Here is a 23,795-nt window from a genome sequence, read left to right on the forward strand (position 1 = left end):
ACCGCGGAGGAGCCTGTCATGGCACATGGTTTGCGCTGTCGCCCGCAGGTGTCACCGGGGATGTAGGATGCCTGCCTCCTGGAGTGGGGACCGGTTGAAATAAAATACTAAAAACATCTAAGAGTATTAGCTATTACTTGGTTTAGAAACAAGATGAGGTGGTTTGGGTATTTTATTTCTTTCTTCCCCTCTCCCCCCACAAGTAGCCAAAAGCCAAAACTCTCCTAGTGAATGCCTCTCCCTGAGTGGGAAAAGCTGCCTTGTTTCATTAATGTTACTCCTTTTCCCCAAGAAGAGAAGGAAAAGTATTCCCATTATTTTAGCTCTGGAGAAGCCTCAAGTATTTAAAGAGACATGGAAGATGTACTGAGCCCAGCCTTATTTTCTCCCCCCCCCACTTTGTTACCACCAGATATCAAAGGAGAAGAGGGGAAGAGAGAGCAGAAAAAAGCAATCACCTGAGAAGTTGGATACGGTGCTATAGGGCACCACGGGTACACCTCTACTGTGAAGGAAAGCAAATTGCAGAGGTAACCTCTACAGTAACCTCTTTTTGAACCTCGCCTTGATTAGTACACTGATCCACCCAACACTAAAACACGTTTGTCCGGAGCATGGGCAGAGCAGTTTTGGCAGCATTTGTAGCACAGAAGAATCCTGTATTCAGAAAATCATATGGTTGTGCACAAAGATGTTAAAATCTCACTCTACTGTGGATTATATGTAATTCTCTCCATAGGCACAAAAATAGCAGTAGCTATAAACCAAATAGTAGGTAGGTAAGCCCTTTTTTTCAGATATCTGCTTTCCTGTTTCCTGTTCCTACACTGTTTTAAAAATAATAGTTTGCTGTAAGGAAAATACACAGATCTCTGTTACACTCATATAAACACATCAACATTCCCACCAGTAAATGTGCGTGTACTAATTGTAATCATGAAAGCATTCTGATGAATGATATATAGTCATTTAGGTGTTTTAGGGCATTACTTTTTTTCTCACTATGACGGTATGAGTTCTGTTTTTCCTTTAGAAGTACTCAGTCTTGCTGGTAGCCTTGCTGCGTTGCAGATTTGCTGAGTGACTGAGAGCCTGTTTTTAAAAGGATTATTTTTCATGTTTGGGAAAAATGCTGCTGCAAGTTTTAAAAAGATGCTACTTCTTTTTTTGACCTTTGTTCCATTTACACCTTTCTGCGCACAGCTTTTGTGATTGTAATCTGTTATTCCAATCAAGTTTGTCATAGTCTTTATAATGAAGCTAGACATGCATTTAGAAAATGGCCTAGCAAGGACACTTGGATGTGGTTCCAAGTAGAAGGAACACGGTGATCACAAGCGGTACTTGGGCAAGGAAAGCACAGTGGTTAATGGTATTGAGACCCAGACCATGTATTTATTTCACAGTCCCTGCTGAAGTGTAAGGAACTTTTAGACTGAATTATTTAATAGACTGCCAGGTCTGAAAGTGAAGTCAGAACTTGTGAGGGAGAATCCACTGTTCACAGCACAGCACTTTTATTTAACACTTAATTAGGAAGCTGTGTACAGAGAAGCTTTTGAGATATTGTTGCCGTTAGAAACTGAGCCCTAGCCACTGGGGTTATGGTCAGACTGCCATCTCCATCCCCACCTCCCTTCCCTGCCTTCCTCTTGCTCCACTGGCTGACCTTGCTGTGCTTGGCTGAGCTGAACCTTGAGGTGCTGCAGTGTTTTATATTGCTGGTCCCCAGCATTTAATGTGCGAGCATGCAAGGAATGGTGCCATCCTCAGGTACCAACAGTGTTTTCCTTTTCTGAAAACCTGCCAGCTGTCATTTAATATCACTTGAGTATCATGTAACAAATGTAAAAGCTATCTGACAGTGAGAACATCTCTTTTCCTACTGATCTAGGCTGGAACACAGCAAAGTTTCCATTTACTTCTAGCTATTGTGAAAAGAAAGCTCTATTGACCTATTTTGACACTTAGCCAGGGAGGTGGCTACATCAGTCAGAAGCTGACAATTTTTGTTTCCAAACTCAACCACCAGAATTTTAACACTGTGCTTTGTTTGAACTGAAAGACTGTCATTTCAGTGCCTTTTACTCACCATTGATCTCAAGATTATGTATTTTACATGGTATTTTTGAGCCATACTATTAGCCATCATTATAATATTCTCCATGCAAAATTATTGTTTGTGTAAGCCTGAGGAGATTTCCAGTGAATTTTCACATTACCGAGTGGCACTGAACAATCTTTTGTGCAAAGGTATCACGGGTGTCCTCGTTTTTATCCTCTTCTTCACAGGGAGACTGATCCTTGACCGCACAAGGCATTTGAAGTTCTGCAGCTGATTTTTGCGAGACCAGAAAACAGGTCTCCTAATTCTGCCTGTCACTGAGCATCTCCCAGATTGGGAGCCAAAGGCGTACAGGAAGTGGTGGGATCAGAGTCTGAATTAATGCTACTGGGAATAATTGATCTTCAGAATGATTTCCACAGGCACAGCTTCCAAAGGTGCTGAGTGCTGATACATAGCAGCACAATACTGGCTTTGCAGACCCGTGAAGGAGTGGCCACTCTAAGCAACAAAGCATAGGAATTTTATTTTTGCAGAGAACAATGCATTATCAGAACATTACAGGCTTTCATCTGGACTGTCAGTAGGTTGAACTGGATCACTGCTGGCACACTGAGGGACAGCCTGAGTTTTCTATGCATTATTTCTGCCAGGCAGGATTCCTTCAGGTGCACCTAGCGGCATTTTTCTATTGTTGTGAGAAGAGAAATTTGAGCCAGGTTGTTGGCAACAGTGACAGCAGGGGATTTTTTACCCAAAAGGTATAAATGTCAATTAGGTACTGAAGCTCTGCTCACTATCAATCAGTCGAAAATCTCCTTCTGCCTGATGCTGCCTTGCCTCAGGGCTAGAGCAACAGTTGGACATGCTTCATGCTTCAGTGGGACTGTGGTCCCTCAGCCCAGAAACCTGTGCTGAGATGCTCTTGTCAGGGAGGGAGCTCTTTAAACTTTACATTCGTTACCCGTTTTGAGACCCATACCGCATTCAGTTTGAATATGTAACTAAGTCTTGGATTAGAGGATGGGCATAACCTTTGTGCATAGCATTAAACATAGGTGAATATTTCAATGGGGATGGGCAGCAGAATCTATAGTCTCTACCTTCAGTACCTACAAAACCGCTGTTTGTGGCTGATCCAAATGTAAGTTAAGCAAAGTATGAAAAGTATCATTTATTTTTAAGTCAAGTCAGTTACTGAACAGTGTGAGATGACAGTAATTATTTTTAACATTACTTAAAAACCTGTATTTTCAAGAAAATGTAGGAGTTCAAATATGTTTGACATTTGTGAAAGTCAGAAGAAATACTGCTGATTGATTGACAAAAGCAGCAGTTTCACAAAGTAATCTTCAAGCACAGTATCTAAAAACCACTAAACCACTGTGATTATCTGAAATAAATCTAAGCAGAGGGATACAAAGTTAGAGTGAAAAAAAACTTTCATGGAGATGTGGTGAACGTACCCACTGACATAAATTCTGGCGAGATAAAAGATGGTAAATAGAGTAAGAAAATGCTTACAATTTCAGATAGCCCTTTTTCTGCAACAAACTCGCAGTCTGTGTATTGCCTTTCACTTTCATGGTCAGAACTGGGTTTTTTTCAAAAGAATATCATTCTACTACGGACACTATGTTCTCAATAAATGTCTTCCACACATTAACTGTAGCTGTTCTCAATGTGATTTTAAACAAGTAAAGCTCTTCCCATGCTTTGATGTTTTGGCAGACTGTGAAGGCACGTGGTTATATTCCTCCCTTTATCTAAAGAAACAGGTAGCAAAGAAGCTAAAGGGCAAGCAAGGCACACTAAATTTGGGTCTGCCTTCTTGATAAGCTTTGTCCTTGGCTATTAAACATTCAGTGACCACCAGGATGTTGGAGATACCTCATACACATTACGGAAATCAGCAGTGTTACCAGAGTTGCAGTTCACAACTCTAGAAATGCTTGGAACCTAATCTGCTAATTTTTTCAAAGAGATGGCAAACTCATTCTTATCACTTCAGATTACCCTACAGTGTTTTTAAGCGTAACCCTTTAACATGACTGACAGTTAAGCTTTCTAAGCTCCTTGGATGTCATTGCTTGTTTGATTTGTACAAGAATTATTAACATTCCTCATTTTGAGTGCAAAACCTTGTCTGTTGGAGAGAAACTCTAATTTGTATTTTCCTGTAAGTCCTCTCTTTAGGGCAATTGGGTTGCTGTCAGTTAGCACCTTCTTCCCATGAAACTAGGCCTTCTCATGAATCATACTCCCATACACCCAGTTCATCTTAACATCTTTGCCTGTCTGTTCACAGAGGCAACTGAACATCTTGCTGTCTTCAGGCTCATATTCAGTCTTCATTTGATGAACCAGAGAGCAAAAAAGGAAGATCTGCTTCCTCTCTCCAAAGAAGATGTGAAATTGCTTCTTCAGTGCTGTCTTGTCGAGGTACCTACTTCGATGTTTAATGCAGAACTCCTTTTTCCTAACTTACATATTCTCCAAACAGGATTTATTGCTTTAAACCCTGTTGAGAGCCTTTCCAGAGCAGTTTACCTCCATATCGTGACACAAATGGAAATAAGGGAAGATCGTGACCATACCTCTCTCTGCGAGCCAGCAAGGCTGGACAGCCACAAAAAGAGAGCTCCATCATAACCATTTTGTAGCATATGTTGGCATGTGGCAGCATTCTTCTTTCAGAGCTCTGGCTAGAGTGATTAAATGCTCATTGCAGTTTTGTGTCTCTCAAATACAACTAAACCTTCAGAAATCTGATTATGGCAGTAACTGGGAAGTTGACAGGAAAGCAGCAGAGCTTGCAAAGGTTAATTTGGATGAAAAAACTTGTCATGATTCCATGATACAGAGCAATTTTTTCTAATCTGCATGGAGTGGGCATGTGGTGGAAGGAAGGAAACTAAGAAAGGATGTCTTTTGAGCAAACAGATTTGATCATGAGAAATGTTTGTCTCCAAGTTTGGGTTTTGTTTAAAGTAAATATCTTCCTGTCAAGGCTGGCTTCACAAATGAGCAAGTAATTTTTAGGCTCTAGAGTAATGTCATTTTCTGACACTAACGAATCTTTATCTCTAATGCATACACACTGCTCAGATTCTTTTTTGTGATATTCAGGACTAGAGGAAGCCTACTGTAATGCATGAAATTGTTAGGATTTCACTGGAATACATGAGAACATAACTTTGCCAGCTTAATTACCTGTACTGCATCAGATAGTGTGTACACTCTGTATTTTCTGACTTTGGAGTAAAGAACTGCTGTAATCACCCCAAACCTTTTATAACAGATGTTCTGAAAGTGCTTGTGAGACATGCTGGAAATTTCTCCATACAGTCCTGGGTTTCACGTTAACAGGAGCTTGTCTTTTATTCTATGAGAAGGGTGCACTGAAAGCCTGCAGTGAATTATTAACCACATCAGTGAGCTGGGGTTTGTATAGCTTAATTTATATTGAGTATATCCATATCCAGGGGTGGCATCATGGAATTAAATGGCCTTGCTCTTCTGTAAGGAGACACAGAGCTTTGAGTAAAACTACCAGAAGCAGTTCCAGGAGGTAAGATTTTTGGAAAGATATACTAGAAAAAGCATGTAATAATGACATGAGATGTGACAATCAGGAGTAAAGCTGGTTGCTTTTGTTGTGTTCTTCATTTTAATAGAAAGCAGTATTGAATATTAGCTTACACATTTACATGATCAGATATGTGAGTAAAACCTTATAAAGTAATAATAAAAACCCCCTCAAAACTGAGATGTAGCTGAAGTGAAAGCTGCAGCTTCTGTAGACTATGGCAAAGTAAAATTTGGGCAAGTTGCTTGAGCTAGGCAGGCTCTTCCTAGACCTCATTCATATATCCTTCAGACAGGAATGCAAAGGTGTCATTATTTCTCTTTAGAGCAGTCAAGATCTCAGAACGGTCTCTCCAAGGACCTTTCACTTTTGGGAGAGAGTGGGGTAATTTGTCTGAATTAACATGAACATCTCTTCTTGCCAAGACAGTTTCTGAAGCTCCAAGACAAGAAATTAAACTGGGGTTCAGCAGATTAAAGGTCATGTCCTTATATAAGCACCCACAACAGGCAAGAAAAAATGTGATTCAGTTAGTTTCTGTGATTTAAGTTAGCTGCCAGATTGTACTTGACAATCTACACTCATTCCAATGTCAGCCTGATTTTGATGTTGTGGTTTTATCATAAATTCTTGTTGTCAATGTAAACCACCTGCACAGTAAAACCCTGTTATTATCCACAATCACAAAGGGTGATTTTACAGTACATACACTGGATGTCATTTTGTATTACTATGAGGTTTTGTGAAAGAGCTTCATATTTTAGAGTTGCTTGTAGTAACTGTCATATACAGGATCATGAAATTTTGCAAAAGTGTATTTCAGAAATCATATTGCTGTGGATTCCAGTGGAGAAAGCACTTGCTAGCTTTTGTGATAATCAAGCATGAGAATCTGTTATTGTAACAGATATAACAGTGTACCTAAAAATGTACTGCCGGTGACATACAAACCTTTTTTTTTAAAAGGGCTTGCTTCCATGCACATACCTGTGTGCCCTGTGTTGGTGGAGAAATGATGAATTGCAGGATCAGTATCCTGACTTCCAAAATATCTGAACAATCAGAACTTTAAATTCTGAAACAGTGAGGACTTTGGGCAGCCAGCACCATCAAAAAGCCATGTCTTGAATAATCAAAGGACGGGTAAAGACCTGAATTCAGCTAGGCTGCCAGAAGGTGAGAACAAGCCCAGCAGGTTTATAAGAATGACCAGGAGTAGTTGTTCTCAATAGCAACATATAGGCAGAGTGAGAAGCATTCATCATGTCACACACATGTCGCATATCACACACTTGTCACGCACATCACACACACCTCACACTTCACACACTTGTCACACACGTCACACGTGTCACACTCGTCTCACACGTCACACATGCGTCACCCACATCATACACGTCACACACACAACACCTGTCACAAGCACGTCACAGATCACACACATTTCACATGTCACTCATGTCACACGTGTCACACTTGTCACACACGTAAGGTGAGGGTAGATTTCGTGGGGTTAGTGAAATAAATCTTAGGAGAAAGCAGTTGGCTTGCTTGTTGCAAACAGCAAGCAGGAGGAAAGACCAAGGAGCTGGGCAGGTACTTGGAGACTGAGCAGGTATTGTAAGAAGAAAGCCCACAAACAACAAAGAGTAGAGAGACTAAACCAGAGAAGCAGATAAGAAGAGCGAGCAACATTGCCAAGTTTTTTCCTGCATTGTGTAACAAGGAAATGTCTGAGGCAGAATTAAAAACAAAAAACAAAACACACACAGATTTGGAGCAGAGATAAGAAAACAATATCAAGAAATTCTTATCTGACCCATTAAATCTTGACTGATCCCTGATGATAGAAAAAAAGTGTCATATTTAGGGGTATGGCACTTACCTGAAAGAAAAATAGAAAAATACTGCCTGAAACTAATATTATTATTTAACATTGTGGAGAATGTAAATAATTTTAAAATAAATTTTAAAACACAGGAATTTGATTCTCCTGCAATAAAAGATAGTGCAACATAGCAATACGTATATTGTCTTATAATGTTGTACCTGTAGGTACAAATTCTACCGAGCTTCAGAAAAGAAACTTAGATCTGTATCTGCTATTGCTAGTAAAAGGTTGGGTTGGTGGGTTTCTTCTGCCATTAGATTTTAAATCTCTGCAATGACCAGTGTATAGACTTGAATGCGTGAATCATCTTGGACAGCTGCAGTTATGTTGCTGTAGCAGTGGGTGCAATGCCAAACTGGCTCTATCTATCTTTGGGGGCCTTGAATGGCCCCCAGCTCAGTACATACTTTCCCTTTGTAGAGGTACCCACCTCTCATGGGACCTTTCCAGCAAGCCTCTCTGGGGCTGCTTCTTAAGGATTCTCAAACGCTTACAGCTTTACAGTGAGCATTTTATTACTCTTGTCTTCCAGCTGTAGGGATTTCTCCCTTATCTTACTGATGAAAGGTAGCCCATCTCCACAGCTGTTATTTCAGCTGCCTTACCTAAAAGTGAGGAGTGCCAAGGGTATGACACCCTTGTTCATACCTTGAGATCAGACACTGGCCCCGCATATGTAACCACACACTTAAATTTAGATGTCATAATCTGGAGCTGAGTCTCCCCAGTGCTAATTTCACTGTTACTCTATAGCCTCTGTTTTCCATCTCAGTTGGTGGCTGCCAGCATCAATCAATGGTGAAGTGCTGATAATGCTGACAGCTTCTCAATGAAGTGCTCTGGCATGTGATACCATGCTAGTAGCCTGCCATTTCCCCTAGTACCACAAAAGCTCAGACATCTGCTCCCAGACCTGCTGAACTCTACATCTCCACAACAGTAAGGAGTATGGATGGACCTGCATAGTCAACGTTGTAGTAGATATCCCTAGTTGAGAATGTAGATTAATCATTCTTTAAGCAGCTGAAGAAAGCATGAACATCACAGACCATGGTGATCATACATGGCTCTGATCATCCCAGTATCCGCTAGAAGGGCAATGTGGCACAAACAATCCATGAGATTTCTGTACTGCATTGAAAACTCTTTCTTGATGCAGGTGATCAATAAACCAATGAGATGTTGAACCTGCTAGTCAAAAAACAAGGAAGATCTAATTGAAGATCTGAAGGTTGAGGGCAGCCTTGGCTGCAGCAACTGTGAAACTGGAGTTTTAAGATCCTGAGAGAAGTGAGAAAGATAAACAGCATAATTACAGCCCTGGACTTCAGAAGAGCAGATTTAGGTCTGTTCAGAGAGGCTTTCATGGGAAATTGCTGCAGGGCAAAAGGCCCCAGGAGGGCTGGCTGATCTTCAAGGGCAGCCTCCTCAGACAGCAAGAATAGCGCACAATGTTCAAAAAGTTGAGCAAGCATGGCAGAAGGCCAGCATGGATGAACATGGAGCTCCTGCCTGAGCTCAAGCACAGAAAGTACACAGAAGGTGGAAGCGGGGACAGACTAGTTGGGAGGAATGAACAGATGCTGTTCAAGCATGTGGGAATACAGTTAGGAAAGCTAAAGTGCAACTCAAGTTGAAACTAGCAAGGGAGGCAAAGGGAAACAAGGAAGTTCTCTGTAAGTACAGCAGAAAGAAGACCGATGAGAACGTGGCCTTATTGCTCAGTGGAGCAGGGAGCGTTGTGACAAGGGACATGGAAAAGGCTCAGGTATTCCATATGTTTTTTTTTCCTCAGTTTTCCTTGATAAGGTCTGTCCTCTGCCTTCCCAGGTCTCTGAGCCTTGCAGCAGTCTGTAGGTATGAAGCTGTACCCACAGTAGGAGAAGATAGAATGGGGACCACTTAACCCACTTAGCCATTCAGATAGGACCAGATGGCATGCACCTGAGGGTGCTGGAGGAGCTGGCTTATGTCACTGGAATGCTGCTAACCGTTTTGAAAGGTCATAGCAGGTTCAAAGCCAGGAGGCTCCTGATGACAACAAAAAGGCAAACATTGCACCCATCCACAGGAAGGGCAAGAAGGACCATCTAGGTAACCACAGACTGGTTAGCCTCACCTCAGTCCCTGACGCAGTCATGGAGCAAACACTCTTGGAAGCCATTTCCAAACATATGAAGGACAAGAACATTGTGAGCGGCCAGAATGAGTTTATCAAGGGCAAACTGCGCCTGACCAACCTCATTTCTTTTCTGTGATGATGTACACAAGAGGAGAGCAGTGTGTTTTGTATACATTGACTTTAGCAGTCCTTTAACACAATCTCCTTTAGTCTTCTTATCACCAAACTGGTGAGATATGGGCTAGATAAATGGATGATAAGGTGAGTGGAAAATTTGCTGTACTGTTGGGCTAACAGGTTGTGATCAGTGACACAGTCACAGCAGTGTTTGATTTATAGTGTGCAGTTCTTCATTCTCCCAGGCCTTGCTTTTGCCTTCTGAGACTTGGGCAGTGTGGCTGGAGCTCTTGCTGGTGAAGACTGAGGCAAAAAAGTTATTGAGTACTTCAGCCTTCTCCGTGTCCCAGGTAAAAGGACATCCTGTTTCCTTCCAGACAGGGCCCACAGTTTTCCCTAGTCCTTTTACCTCCAGGATACCTATAAAAGCTTTTCTTGTTGCCCTTGATGTCCCTGGCAGATTTCATTCTGTCAGGGCTTCAGCTTTCCTAACCTGATCCATGGCTGCTCAGACAATTTCCCTTCTCTCCCAGGCTACCTGTCCATGCTTTCCACCCTCTATAGGCTTCCTTTTTATGCTGGAGTTTGTCCAGGAGCTCCTTGTTTGTCCACACAAGCCTCTTGGTGTTCTTGTCTGACTTCATCTTTGTCAGGGTGCATCACTCCTGAACTTGGAGGAGGTCATCCCTGAATATTAACCAGCTTTCTTGGGCCCCTCTTCCATCCAGGGCTTTGTCCTGTGGTACTCTACCAAGCAGATACCTGAAAAGGCCAGAGTCTGCTTGCCTGAAGCCTGAGGTAGAGAGCTTGCTGTTCACCTTCTGTGCTGCCTTAAGGATTCTGCACTCCACTATTTCATGATCACTGAAGCCAAAGCTGTTCTAGATCTTTTCATTCACCTCCAGGCCCTCCTTGTTGGGAGCAAAGTCCAGCATAGCACCTCTCCTTGTTGGTTCCTCTGTCACTTGGAAAAGGAAGTTATCATCAAGACATGCCAGGAACCTCCTGGATTGCTTATGCCCTTCTGTGTTTTCCATCTGACAGATACCAGCATGGTTGAAGTCCCCCATGAGGACCATGGCTTGTGAACGTGAGCTGCACCTATCTGTTTACAGAGGGCCTCATCTTGGTTTTCCCAGTCAGGTGGCCTGTAGGATACCCCCACTATAATGTCCCCCATCCCTGCCCTCCCTTTGATCGTGACCCATAAGCTCTCAGTTGGCTCTTCTTCCATCCCCAGATGGAGCTGGTCATTGACATAGGAGACACCTCACCCCCTCTCCCCCATCTCCCCTGCCTGTCCTTTCTGAAGAGCCTGTATTCTTCCATTCCAACACTCCAGTCGTAGGAGCCATCCAACCACATCTCTGATGATAGTAAGATCATAGCCCTGCACATCTCTCTTTTTTTTTATTCCCCATGCTATGTGTGTTTGCATAGAGGCACTTAAATTGGGCCTGCAGTGAAGCTGAATTACTGGTTGGAGTGTCTGGAATTCCTTCATGCTGCTCTTCAGGTGCTCTCCTGCTGACCTGCAACCCCTCCCCAGGCTCTGGGCATCTCCTGCTGGCACCAGCATCAAACTGGTAGGAGTGGGATGGATTGAGGTTCCCCTTCCCATAGCAACTTTAGTTTAAAGCCCTCTTCACTGGCTTGGCAAGCCTACGACTGAAGATGTCCTTCCCCTTCATGAGTATAGCCCATCTGAAAATAAATATCAACAATAAAATACTGGGAAAGACTCAAAACTCCTAACTGTCCACAGTGTAGATGATGCTTGCTAATTCAGTCCTGTGTGAACTGTCATTTCTAGCAAGGCTGTTCCAAATGTTATTAAGGGCACTGCACCATATTGCAGAATGTGTTGGCAATGCCAAAACCAGAGGGAAATCAGGAACAGCAAAAACATAAGGCAGCTGCCAAACACTGATTTTCTTTAAAGGTGGGAAGCAAAGATACCGGGGCTTTTTGAGAGAGAGGAGAAAAAAGTTGGAGTGGTTTTTGCATGTCTGTTCACAAGAGCTGAGGGGGCTAAACACAGTGGTTGAAATTGGTCTAATGTATTCATGTTCTGTGCATAATTACACTTGGGGGAACACATTTGACAAGAAAGGAATAGTAATATATCAGTGCCTATCTGAGCATCTCAGTTGTTACCATGCAGCAACTCATGAGCCCTTGGATCTCCACAGTGACTGTCAATGGAACTTACACTTCTGTCTTCCAAAAGTGTATGTCCCTGCCACCTGAAATTCAAAAAACAGCCCCATGGACTGCAACATGTCAAAGGGAACTCAGAAAACTGGTAAGTCGAATGCTAGTTTCACTTCTAGTTTTGCAACGTGATAGTTTTTAGGGGGGGTTATCAGTGAATGCAAATACTATGAAAACTGTATTTTGTATGTTTCTTATGCATGAACCAGTTGGGTCACCGATCACGGACACCAGAGGGTTGTGGCAAGTGCTGAAGAGTTAAAATTCAGTCACTGAATGAAGTAAAACTTTATCAATCAGAGTATTTGGTGCTGAGTAACCACTGAATCACACATGGTATCAGCAATAAAATGAACTAAAAAATTCCTGCAGGGAGAAATGGACCAGCCCACAAAAGGTCTCACTGGAGTTAAAACTTTATGAATGTGGAAGGCAACTAGAAAAGATATAAGTAGCTCCTGTTCAATGACAAGTCATGCCTGGAAGAAAGAAGAGTCAGGAATTAACTTTACTCTGACAGGAGCTGGCTCAGAATCATTCCATGTTTTTAATTCTTTTCGGTTAACATTAGTGGAGGCGACTGGCCATGAAAGCACTGTAGAAATGTGAGGAAAATATTACTTCATATAAAAATAGGAGTGATAGGGTTTTAAACCAAGAATAAGATCATAAAATGAAAGTATGAGCACTTGTGACTGGTTTAAGGGCTTTCATTCAGCTTTGCTTAGCAAACAGTTCAGGTGCTTTAAGATATTACTGCTTCCCAGTTGTTTGTTGTGGTCTCTTTGTAACAGGTCATCACCCTTTAGCAGAATTGACAGAAGGAAATATATGCCCATGCACAATCTGCTTCAGTACAGGAACCGTGTCTTATTCAAGCCCACCTCTGTTGGTGATTTGAGGCTGGCTGTCAGCCTTTGCCTTAGCTCAGCAGAGGCACAAGCAAACGATCCCTTCTGCCAGCCCTACACTGGTGGTGGTATTGGAAGGATGAGAAAACTTTTCAACTCTTGTAGCAAGATTTTCTGGGTTTTGTCTATCAAAGCCTTAAGCCCGCCAAGACAGTCTTGCACTTTTAGAGTTGTTCGCGGTTTGTTTCTTCTTTTATGTAGGAAAAGAAGTCAAGGGGCTGAGTTACAGGGCTGAGGGGCTAAGTGAAGGGATAACTGTTAAAGGAGCAACACACAGTTAAGATCCAGGACTTAACACTCATGCAGAGACTACATTGGAAAGAAAAGGATAGAAGCATTGGAGCAGGTCTTGTAAGGACTTTGGAAGATCTCACTGGGTTTCAGAACATAGATGAGAAAATGACATTGCCTTCCTTTTTCCACTCTCCTGTGCCCTCCTATTCAAATTCCTAGGACAACAACCTTTATCCCGAAACAGAAATTGCTTTGGAACAGAATAGAGTTGTTGCTCTGCAGAAGGAAAGCAAGTGAAACAGCAGGTAGCATGGGTGCAACTTCCTGGGCAGAGCAGGAAGCACAGTGGAAAAAAAGGGTGGAATCTTTCACTTCTGTGTAGGTCCTAAACCTGTGAAGTGGGAATATTTTCCACCACATTTCTGTTGAGAAGAGTTGGAAATATTTTTCTGCATTTACTTGATGCAAAAAGAAAATAAGGCAGCTTTTGGACCGTTCTCCTCCCTATTGGGAAACACTGTTTTTGAAGATCACCATCTGAGTTGCTTTTAGCAGATGTTTCACATGAAAATACAGCTTTCTGACAGTCTAGAGGTTGATAAGTTATACATAGATGAAATTTTGATGTGAGAAAAAACAGTAGGTTGACAAGTGACTCCTGGCAGCTTTGAAAAGAGTTACAGCTTCTGGAATAAAGCAAAAAGAAACAAAAAAAAATGTAAATTTCATATGGTGGAAATGGCATACCTCATTCAGAAGCTAACCCAATTATATATATGTGGGGAGATGAAAGTACAGCTGAGGCTATCACCTACCTGCTTTAACAAGCTGGAAGGTGCTTCCTTTTTTATTTTCATGTTTCTCATAAGTGTATTGTCAAAACGAGAGATCACTCAGACTGACAAATGCAGAATGGTGATGAGAGCAAAGGAAGGACTCTGGCTCTAGTAATTAGGTGTAGAAAGTTTTTGTCTTTATTAGCGAGAATGTTATTTACAAGGTGCGGATGGAAGCATAAACCACTTCTTGCCATTGCCAAAAGCATTTCACAGACACCCTTTCTACACCTTGGAGAACAGATACTTCTTTTCAGCTGTGCATGTATGATTTCAGATTGAATTCACATCTGGGGAAAAATGCATTGGTTGGTACATTCACAATAGCAGGGCTCTGCAACTGACAATTTAATCTGGCCCCAAAAGTATTACTAACATTTGAGATGCATTTGCACATTACCAGGTGTTTAGTCCTGTGAGCTGCTACTGCATCCATGACACAGAAGAGTAGTGAGAGAGACCAAACTGAAGAGATTTCAGAAGAGGCATCCAGCCCTGATTCAAAAGGTCAGACGTCTCTGGCATGGAGGTTTGGCAAAAGTGCAGCAGAGCAAAGTCTTAAGGCAGACTATGTATCTGTTGAACTGATAAAGAAGAAATACCAAACGTTCTGATCTCAGATGCAACTTGGATTGGTGAGATACTAAGGAAAGTACTAATACTACTGTTGTATTATGATACCTAGCTAAAAATAGAAAATAGTGATATAATATTAGCATATTCACAGCTATTGTTACTGATTTATGGATGATCCACATACTGCAATCCTAGATGAGATGTTCTCTAAAAAGATGTTTCCAATGTGTTGCACAAAAACTATCTCAGAAACTACAAAAAAGGAACGTAGATATTGGAAAGACAAGAAATGAAAAGTTTGAAGTTTGTTGCATATGCCAAAAATACAGTCCAAGTCAAATGAAAAGGCTTGTACTGGCACTAAATTGTTGAACCCCTGGAGCAAGGTAGGCATAGGTTTGTTTATGCTGGCTGAAGAAGACTAGTATTTGTCCTAGCTTGCTGTTTTCACTTTCTGATGATAGCTTTACTAAAAAATACTGCAACTGAGTAGGCAATTAGGCATAACAAATTATTTTTGATGTAGAAAGAATGAAATGCGAGCCACAAAAATTAGCAGATAACTTGAAGAGTTTTGTGGGAAGTGGAGTCATGTAACTGCCAGTCCTTGTTATCTCAAATCTAAAGTGTTGTTAGAAAACAGTATCAAAAAAAGCACTGCAAAATAACCTGCAGAACCAGACTGATCTGTATTTAGACTAAATTACAGAAGGACAATAATTAAATTTAGGTTGTCATCCACTGACATTTTACATGACAGAATGCTGTATAAAGCATACTAGACTGCTGTATAAAGACAGGAGGAGAGCAGGATAAAAATCCTGATGTGATCTCATGACCCAAATGCTGCCATCACTTCATAAACTGATACTGTGCATCAGGGAATAATGGTCTTGGAACACAATGACATGCTTGTATGAGAACATCACTCTTCATATATACTGTGAAAAGACGGGTGACCCCTTTTCACAAATGGTAGTAAGAGATACAGGTTAGCAATCTTGCCAGAAAATGTCATCATGCTGAGGACATCTTTTCTGAGAAGGAAATGTTAACTGCTGAGCCTTAGGAAGCTGCCATCCAGAGTCAAAGGGCCTTACTGGCCTTGACTAGCCTTGCATGTGGCCTCCCCTCACACCTTGCCTATGGCCCAGAGGCTCCATTTCAGCTCATCCTCAGGCCCAGAGCCTCCATTTCAGCCCATCCTCAAGCACCCAGCCCTGTCTTGGGGAGGTGTCCCTCTGCCCAAATTGCAGCTTGGACATCCCAGGTTGACCTCACACCTGGCTGGTGGCCTCACATATGTGTGGTGGTCTGGACAGTGGAACTGGACCATCATCTCAACCTGACACTGCTGACTAATGCAAAGAAACCCTTCGCATGTCAGGCTCGTTTCTCCACTGGAGACTTGGTGTACAAGACAAATACATTTGAGAGTTTTATATTTCAAGGCCTCACTCTCATTTTGGTTTCTTTGAATGAGCTGACTTCAGAACTTCTTATGAATTAATTCATTTCAGCATCCAGCTGAGATGCTCTACTGTGCTTATGTAGGAAGTGACCAAGTTCCAGTATAACTCCCTGCTCATAAGGCTTTTTCCTTTTGCAGTTGAAAGAACCTGGTTCTTCTCACTAAAGTAAGCTATCTCATGCATGAAAATCATCATAAGGAACAGGAGCCTTTTCTTCAAGACACCAAAACTGATGGTATTTCAATCCTATCATTTTTAATTCTGACCTTACCTCTGCCACTACAGAGATCAGTGAAAACAGCTCTTTTGAGGCTTCAGGATGTCACACCTTTATTTGTGAGATCAAAGAGCCTGTTATTACTGAATTCCTGTTCTCCAGGTAGGTACTTAAGTAATTTTTCACCTGTCTTCAGTGCCCTAAGTAGTTTGTTCCATGAATTCCATGAGGAAGTTTCCATTTTAATAGTTCTAGAGGACCTTCTCTGAAATGTCTTTGATTTTTCAAAATCTTTATCAATTTGTAAGCACCAGAGCTGGGCTTATTATTCCAGCAGGATGACACACAGCAGTATGTAACCTTCCTACACTTTCTGAGTATAAATTCCTGGTTACATGTAGGCATTGCATTACCATGGGAGAGCCTGTTCACCTGATTTATTGCTCACAAGCTTCTGTTTTATTTCTTCCCCATTATTTGTAGATGAATGAGTTTTTCTGTCACCATGTTGAAATACACGTGGTTTTATTAAACTATTTACCAAGCTGTACAAAGTTCTACATGAGTGGTGAGTCCCCTAATGTTTTAGTCTTCTACAGACTTCAGGGTGATAATTTTGACTTTTCTTTGGGGGTCTGTGATAACAATTTCAATGGTATAGGGGACAAAACCATCTAAGAATATACTTATGAATTGAAGAATACTCTCTTACAGTTGCTCTTTTGGTCCCATGAAGTAACCGTGTTTCATATTGATTTAGAGTTGTTTGGTTCTCAGTCTTCCAGTTAATTAAAATCTTGAAATGTCCTGAAATGTATTATTATACTGAAAGATCTGCCTCAAAATGCAATAATTAAAGCTTTGGTGACCAAAATAAATTTATATGACTACAAACAATCCCAGCTTCACTAGTGAAGTTTAATGGCAATGTTTTGCAGAGTCATGCAAGATTGCTGGAGTTGATTTGTAGTTCTTGTCTTTTGCTTGCTCAGGCAAGGGGGGAAAAACAAAAAACAAGAAAACAAACGTGCATCATACTTTGCTCCAAGTTAGAAATATTTCCCATCATTCAGGGAATGCTTATTACAAACAGCTAAATGTAGCACTATTGGTCATCTGCCACTGCACTGATGCAATGTAGTCTGCTTCACGTGGTGGAAGACGAGGAGGGAAAAAAAGATAAGGACTGGAAAGCACAGAATAATGTAGAATAGTTTCCAGGCCCTATCTATCTCAGTTCAGCTCCTTAAAACCTTCGCATTAAAATGCATCGTGCAGTGTCAGGGAAACAAAGTGAAATTTTGGTGAAAGAAAATGAGAAATTTTTTGTTCCTGTTTAGTATCAGTCATGAATATTGGCTGTTCCAGAACAGCTAGCCACTGATCCAGATGAAAAAGCTTCAAATAAGAGAATGGGTAATCTCAACACGAGGCACCTCACAGTAATTGTGTCTTGATTTGAGGCCCAATATTGAAAGGCACATCTGAGAGATATTTAGTGGCTTAACTGACCCCGAGGAAGCTCAGAAATGAGTCAATGAAACTAGAACACTTGTTATGTATGCACTCAGTTTGTAGCCTAGCTGTAGGTAGAATAAAAAGGCTCAATTCCAGTTGCAAATGTGAAGTATCTAAACATCTACTTACACATGCATTAAGTATATCATAAGTAGTAATCAAATCTATTTGTCTTTTTCAAAATAATTGGGATACATTTGAAATTAATGGATGCATTACCAGTTATCTGGCTGAAGGGACTGAGTGAACCCTCAGTAAATTTGCAGATGACAGCAAGTTGGGTGGGAATGTTGATCTGCTACAGAGAGATCTGGACAGCCTAGATCTATGGGCCAAGGCCAGTTGCATGATGTTCAACAAGACAAAGTACTGGGTTCTGCACTTGGGCTACAACAACCCCATGGAATGCTACAGGCTTGATATTAAAGGTCTTTTCCAACTTAAAAGACTCTATGATCCTGTGAAAATTATAATTATTTGTTCTCTTACAGTGCTGTCACACTGTACTACTTTTACAAACAAATCTGAACCAAAAAGTATTAACGCTAGAATGTTAAAATTAATAAGCAGATCCCTGGAAAAAGTATGGTAGATTTTTAGAAGTAATTAAAGTGAGAGAATCTATGAATATAATTTTAAAAGCCTATAGAATTTATTAAAAAAAAACGTGCACTGAGTCTGAAACTAGTTCGTAGAATATAATAGAAAAATTTCTCTTTGGCAGTGCTTGCTGTTTGGAGTAGAGAACATATACCTTTCTTTGTGTTGGCATTGCCTCTGTCATGCTGTGGAATGTTAAAAGAAAACTTAAAAATGGTGCAACTGCAGTGTTGAGTAGTCAAAAGAGCTGTTTTCACTGATTGCAAAGAAGTCTTCTGTTCTGGTTTTCTGATTCTATAGAAGTGTTAAATGCTAAATGAGTTTTCCAGAAGGTTCATTTTAATATCACAAAAGCATATCCAAAAATATACTGGCACATTTATTACAGATATAAATTTGGGCAGGAAGCAGTTAAAAAAAAAATGAGCAAGCCAACTCAGAAAAGCTTAAGCCACTAAGTCCCTCTTATGAAAAATCTAAGTTTCAGATAGCTTTTCTTTAACAAAAAGGATAAATATAAACTACAGAGCTGGACTGTATTCCATTTCCCCTCTACTGTTTTAAATAAGATATCCAAATTCTTTCCATTTGTCATGGAGCATTAAGGGCATATTTTCATCCTGGATTATATAGTATCAATTGGTAATATGCCATGTTGTGATTGACCACAAAACATCATATAACCTGGAGCAAATTTCAGATGTATGGAAGAAGTTCTAGTTGAACAACAAACCATGAAAATCTAGGGGCAGCTAGGCCTCTGACTACAATTAAAGCATGCAGCAAATTCGTTCCACCAACAGGTTTTCCTGTGTTCAATGATTGACAAGGTTTGTTCAACTTCTACAGCACTGTGTGTACTGAAGTTTGTGCATGAAATCATTCCACATATGGGTTATACAGATGCTCTGCAAACTAAGAATACAAAAGCAATTAAGCAAATGAAGCAAAACCCAAGGATGTAGTTTGCATCCCTTTATGTTTATATTTGTATTACAGTCGTTAGCAGAAGACAATACTTCTTCTTACTTCCAAGTCAGGATTTGACTGAATGAATGTTGTGTTATTCCCTTTGGTATGCTGCACAGAAAAGTCTTATCAACAGGCGATGCACATTCTTGCCTTGCCACCAGCAGCAGCACACAGTGTCCCCAACTTGATGGCAGTGACCAGTTTCTTCTGGGTATTCAGTTCCTTCACATTTTCTGAGCATCCAGAAGAGTCCTAGGGATGGCTGTGGTTTTTAATGAAGACTTTAATCCTTAGGGTTTTCACTAAAACTGGTGACTTATTTCAAATCGCCAATTAAATTGGAATCATTTTCTTGGTCAGATTGACCAAGAAAGGTCCAGACTTTGAATCAGTAGTCTCCATATGGAATGTGAAATGTTACTACCAGCTCACTGGTAGTAGGTTTTCAAAACATCCTATATATTTCTAAGGCAGTTTCTTGTGGTACTGCCAGTAATAATGGCACACGAGATGTAAGAAGATGCACTTTTAAGTAGTTGGTTTCTGAATATTTTGTAGCAACCATCCATTTCTCCCTGCAAGCTTTATGTACATCTAATACCCTCACAAAGTCATGTCTGATCACTTGTATACATCAATGTTCCAGTCATTAGGGGAGGGAGGGAAACAACCATAGGCCAGTTTCACAGCCAGATTAATTTTTACTGCAGCCTTGAATTTTTACTGCACTTTGATGATGGAAGACTATAATAATCTGTCACAAGTATCATCAGATGTCAGTATCACTGTATGTAGAGTGCTGGATTGAATTTGGTACAGTGCCTATTATTGTTACCACAAACCAAGCTTACCGCTTCATTATTAAGAAGCAAGGAAAGAGCAGCATGTGCCTGACCTTTGAATAGCATAGGTGCTTTCAAAAGACATATTCACTTTCAGATTTTCTTTAAGCTATCCCTTCATACAGACTTCCTACTGCTAGTAATGGCTATTTTTATACCTTTTCTTCCCCCCCCCCCCCCCGGATAAATATGTCATAGGGTTCATGTTTAAATTTTACCAAAGTGAAAAAAAAAAATCACTTTTGTGTGTTACACTTACTTATTATGCCTTCACTGAATTTGGGCATAACGGCTTGTAGCTACTCAGAAGTGCAGTGATTTGAGGACAGTTGGTCTAGAGAAATGCTGAAAAATGACACAATAAAAACCAATGTATAGCAGTGCTGCTGAAAATGTGTGTGGTTGACACATTCAGCAAGTGTTTAGCCCAAAATATTTTACCTATTCCTTGCTGCTTTTTATTCTATATATAGGCTACATGTTGATCGTCGGTGTAATAGAACATATAACTGGTTCTGAGAAGGATTAGAAATTACAACCATTGTGTCTGTCAGCTCATTTTTATCTTGATTCTTGCTGTCATTTTAGTCAATGGAAGTAGTCCCATGTCCTGTATTTCCCTAACTCAGAAAACCAACAATAACCAAAACCAACTTGGTCCATTTCTATACCTTGGAAGTTTTACTGGTAGCATGCAGCCACCAGCATTGATACAAAGAGTGTGCACACCGCCTATGCTCACGGTATGCATCTTCACAAAAAGTCCAAGACATTATAGACAAGCATCACTGTTCACTTCCTCACAGTGGCCTTTCTGAGGCATTTTTGTAACAAGCTGTGAAATACCAGTAGTGCATTAAGAGAATTATGAGGCTCAGAGCCAAGTTTGCAGAGGTATTTCTGTAAATGACAGAACTCATTTACTCTTGGTTTTGGTTTTTTTTAAGACCTTTAGGTATTTCCCTGCACTTCCTCACTCTTTCTAGCATCTCACACACAGCTCCTCAGCAGACCAGCAGAACTGTTTTGAGACAGCAGTTGAGTGGGATATACCAAGATAAACTCAGTAACTGCAGCAGCTGTTTGAACAGTGATCAGAACAGGGAAATCTAAGAAAGTAGGTGATACAGATAATGCATGAAAATCACCAGGTCTTGTAGGTATTTATTGTCCAGAAAAACTGCCATGCTAGGTGTGACAACGAATAACTACATCTGTGGAATGAACATTGCAAAAAAGGTGTTGTTTATGATAGGGATATGCCCTGACTTCTATTTTTGAGTCTATAAATACTTTTTGAGTACTATTATGGAGTTTTATGAGCATTAATGGATTAGTGAGGTTGTGTCATTAACATGAACATGTCTGCTCAGAGGAAGTAAGTAAAGCCAGTATCTTCAGAAAGACAGGACTTAAGGGAAAAAATTTATGTTTGTGGGTTGTCAGGGCTTTTTTTCATTGAGTTTTTTTGTCTTTGGTTTGTTTCAGGTTTTTGGCAGATTAACACACTAGCAGTTATTCCTGAGGGGCAGGACTACTCATAAATCCTTATTCCAGATATCAGGACTACTGCTAGGAAAGATGTTTGCTATACAAGCAAGTACAGGGTGCTTTTCTTATGATAAAAGGAGAGTGATGGGCTGCATCTCAGTAAAGAAAATATCACCTTTTTCTTTTGTGTATTAAATATGGCATAATGTATGTGTGAAGAAAAGAGAGAAACCTGATTACCAAGGTAAAAATCAAGGTTAAACACTTGATTTTGATCAGACTGTCAAGATGCTATATACCTGAAAGCTTCTTTTTGGCTTGTCACAATATAGCAACATGTCTTGTACATACTTCTCCCTCTGCTTGACTTGCATAGGAATCTGAATCACTTCTCAAATGCATGTTCTGAGTTCTGTAGGAGTTTGCTGGCTAGCTGTCTGATATTTCTGATTTTTGAACATAGATGCATAAATCATTACCCTTTACAGCCTCTTCTAAAATTTATTGGGTTATAATTAACAAAGATCAACTTAATAAAAGCAGGAACACTTTTTAAAATGCATTGAATGTAACCAAAATTATTATGATATTTAAGAGCAAAGTGCAAGGTGCTTACTATTCCAACATTAATCATATGCCAGGATGGATGGGACTCATTTCACCACACTATAGCCATCTAAAAATAAGTCATCGCATCTCATCTACTTAACTGAATTCCTGTTAAATCAATGGATAGAGGCAGGCATTCCCCAGGAGGAACACCAGCCCATTCTCAGATAGGTAAGATAAACAGACACCTATTTATTACCAGTAAATATAGATGGAGCTAGATGATGTGAGATAGGAGCTTAATTTATTTGTGCACAGGTAAGGATCTTATGCTGCTTGAGATCACTTATGGTACCAGGATACCCATGTGGAGGTGGCAGATGTGACTGAGGACTGACCCACAGAGGAGCCGTCCACAGTAGCAGCTGGAGGCTAGATAGGTAGGCAGAACTGTGGAGACTTTGCAGTTACTAAAAATGCACTAAATATGTGACTGTTGCCTCTGAATCCTGTCCAATGACTATAAAGGGAGCTCAGGCATGTCTAAGTAACAACACTTACCTGAAAATATGAATGGCTGCTGCGCTAAAACTGGTAGGTTTGCAGGAGGAAAGAAAACTCAACACTCAGAAAAACAAGCAGGCCACTATCAAGAGGATGGTGCAGGGCCTCTCTTCATCTAATCTGCCTGCTCTGGGGCACATAACGTTGAGCTGTAACCACCTAGCTGATGCTGATAACTGATACTATTCCAAGGGAATGAGTGCAAGGATGGTGCAGAGAAGACTGAAAAAAATCTATTTTAAGCAGTGGTTATCACTGTTAGCATAGGTTAATGAAGGCGCATTAGCAAGGTAGCTTGAAACCACCCTGGCTTGCATGATGCCAGCAATGTCATCAAAAGAGAGCACCACAAAGTCTTTTGGAAGAACAGCATCCTGCTGCTTCAGTTGGCTTCTGTTCCTAGCCCAGGGCAGGGTCAAAGACTGTGTTCCTAAACACAAAAATGGGATTGTTAGAGGACAAAAGGGACATTCATGCTTAGAGCAACAGAAAGTCTACAAGCAAAGAACTGTTGTGGCTTCCTAGGTTCCCAGGCCAAAGCAAAGTGAACACTGTGAACCACCCACACTGCCTTTACCACGTCCATCTGCCTCAGTCCAAGTACCACAGGACAGTAAATTGTTCCTGACTTGAGCAATAGGACGTGAAAACCTTGATACCTCTGCTTTCTGCAATCTTTAATTACCATGCTTATCTTAAAAGTTTACCCATAATGTAGGCTGACTGGATTGTTTGCAATGAGAACTTTATCTTTTTCATGTTCTTTTATATTTATTCTCATGTATGAGTTGCATCAAAGGTTTTCTTCATACTTACACCCCCTGCTCCCACTACCCTTGCCCTAAGTATGTTTTTTCTAGCCATGGATGATATTCTTTTCTCCTGGCTGCTAACAGCTACTCGTCATGTTTGGAACTTCTCCATTGGTACAGAAAATGGCACTCAGGCACAAGCATGGTCCTCAACTTCCCCTGTCTTCACATGTATACTGGTACCTTAGGTCATGTCTGTCTAA

The 23,795-nt window shown here is 40.7% G+C and overlaps 1 long non-coding RNA gene across 1 annotated transcript; it reads left to right on the forward strand.

Moving 5' to 3' along the window:
- Positions 1-409: 409 nt before the first annotated feature.
- On the forward strand, positions 410-16,306 carry LOC133265038 (uncharacterized). Its single transcript, XR_009741852.1, has 3 exons — positions 410-530; positions 4,374-4,507; positions 16,165-16,306. It is a non-coding gene; the product is annotated as an uncharacterized LOC133265038 (long non-coding RNA).
- The last annotated feature ends 7,489 nt before the right edge of the window (positions 16,307-23,795 follow it).

This window comes from Pezoporus flaviventris, unplaced genomic scaffold, assembly GCF_033815535.1.
Source record: "Pezoporus flaviventris isolate CSIRO_AGI_PZ_B2104156 unplaced genomic scaffold, CSIRO_AGI_Pfla_v1 ptg000003l, whole genome shotgun sequence".
Lineage (NCBI taxonomy): Eukaryota > Metazoa > Chordata > Aves > Psittaciformes > Psittacidae > Pezoporus > Pezoporus flaviventris.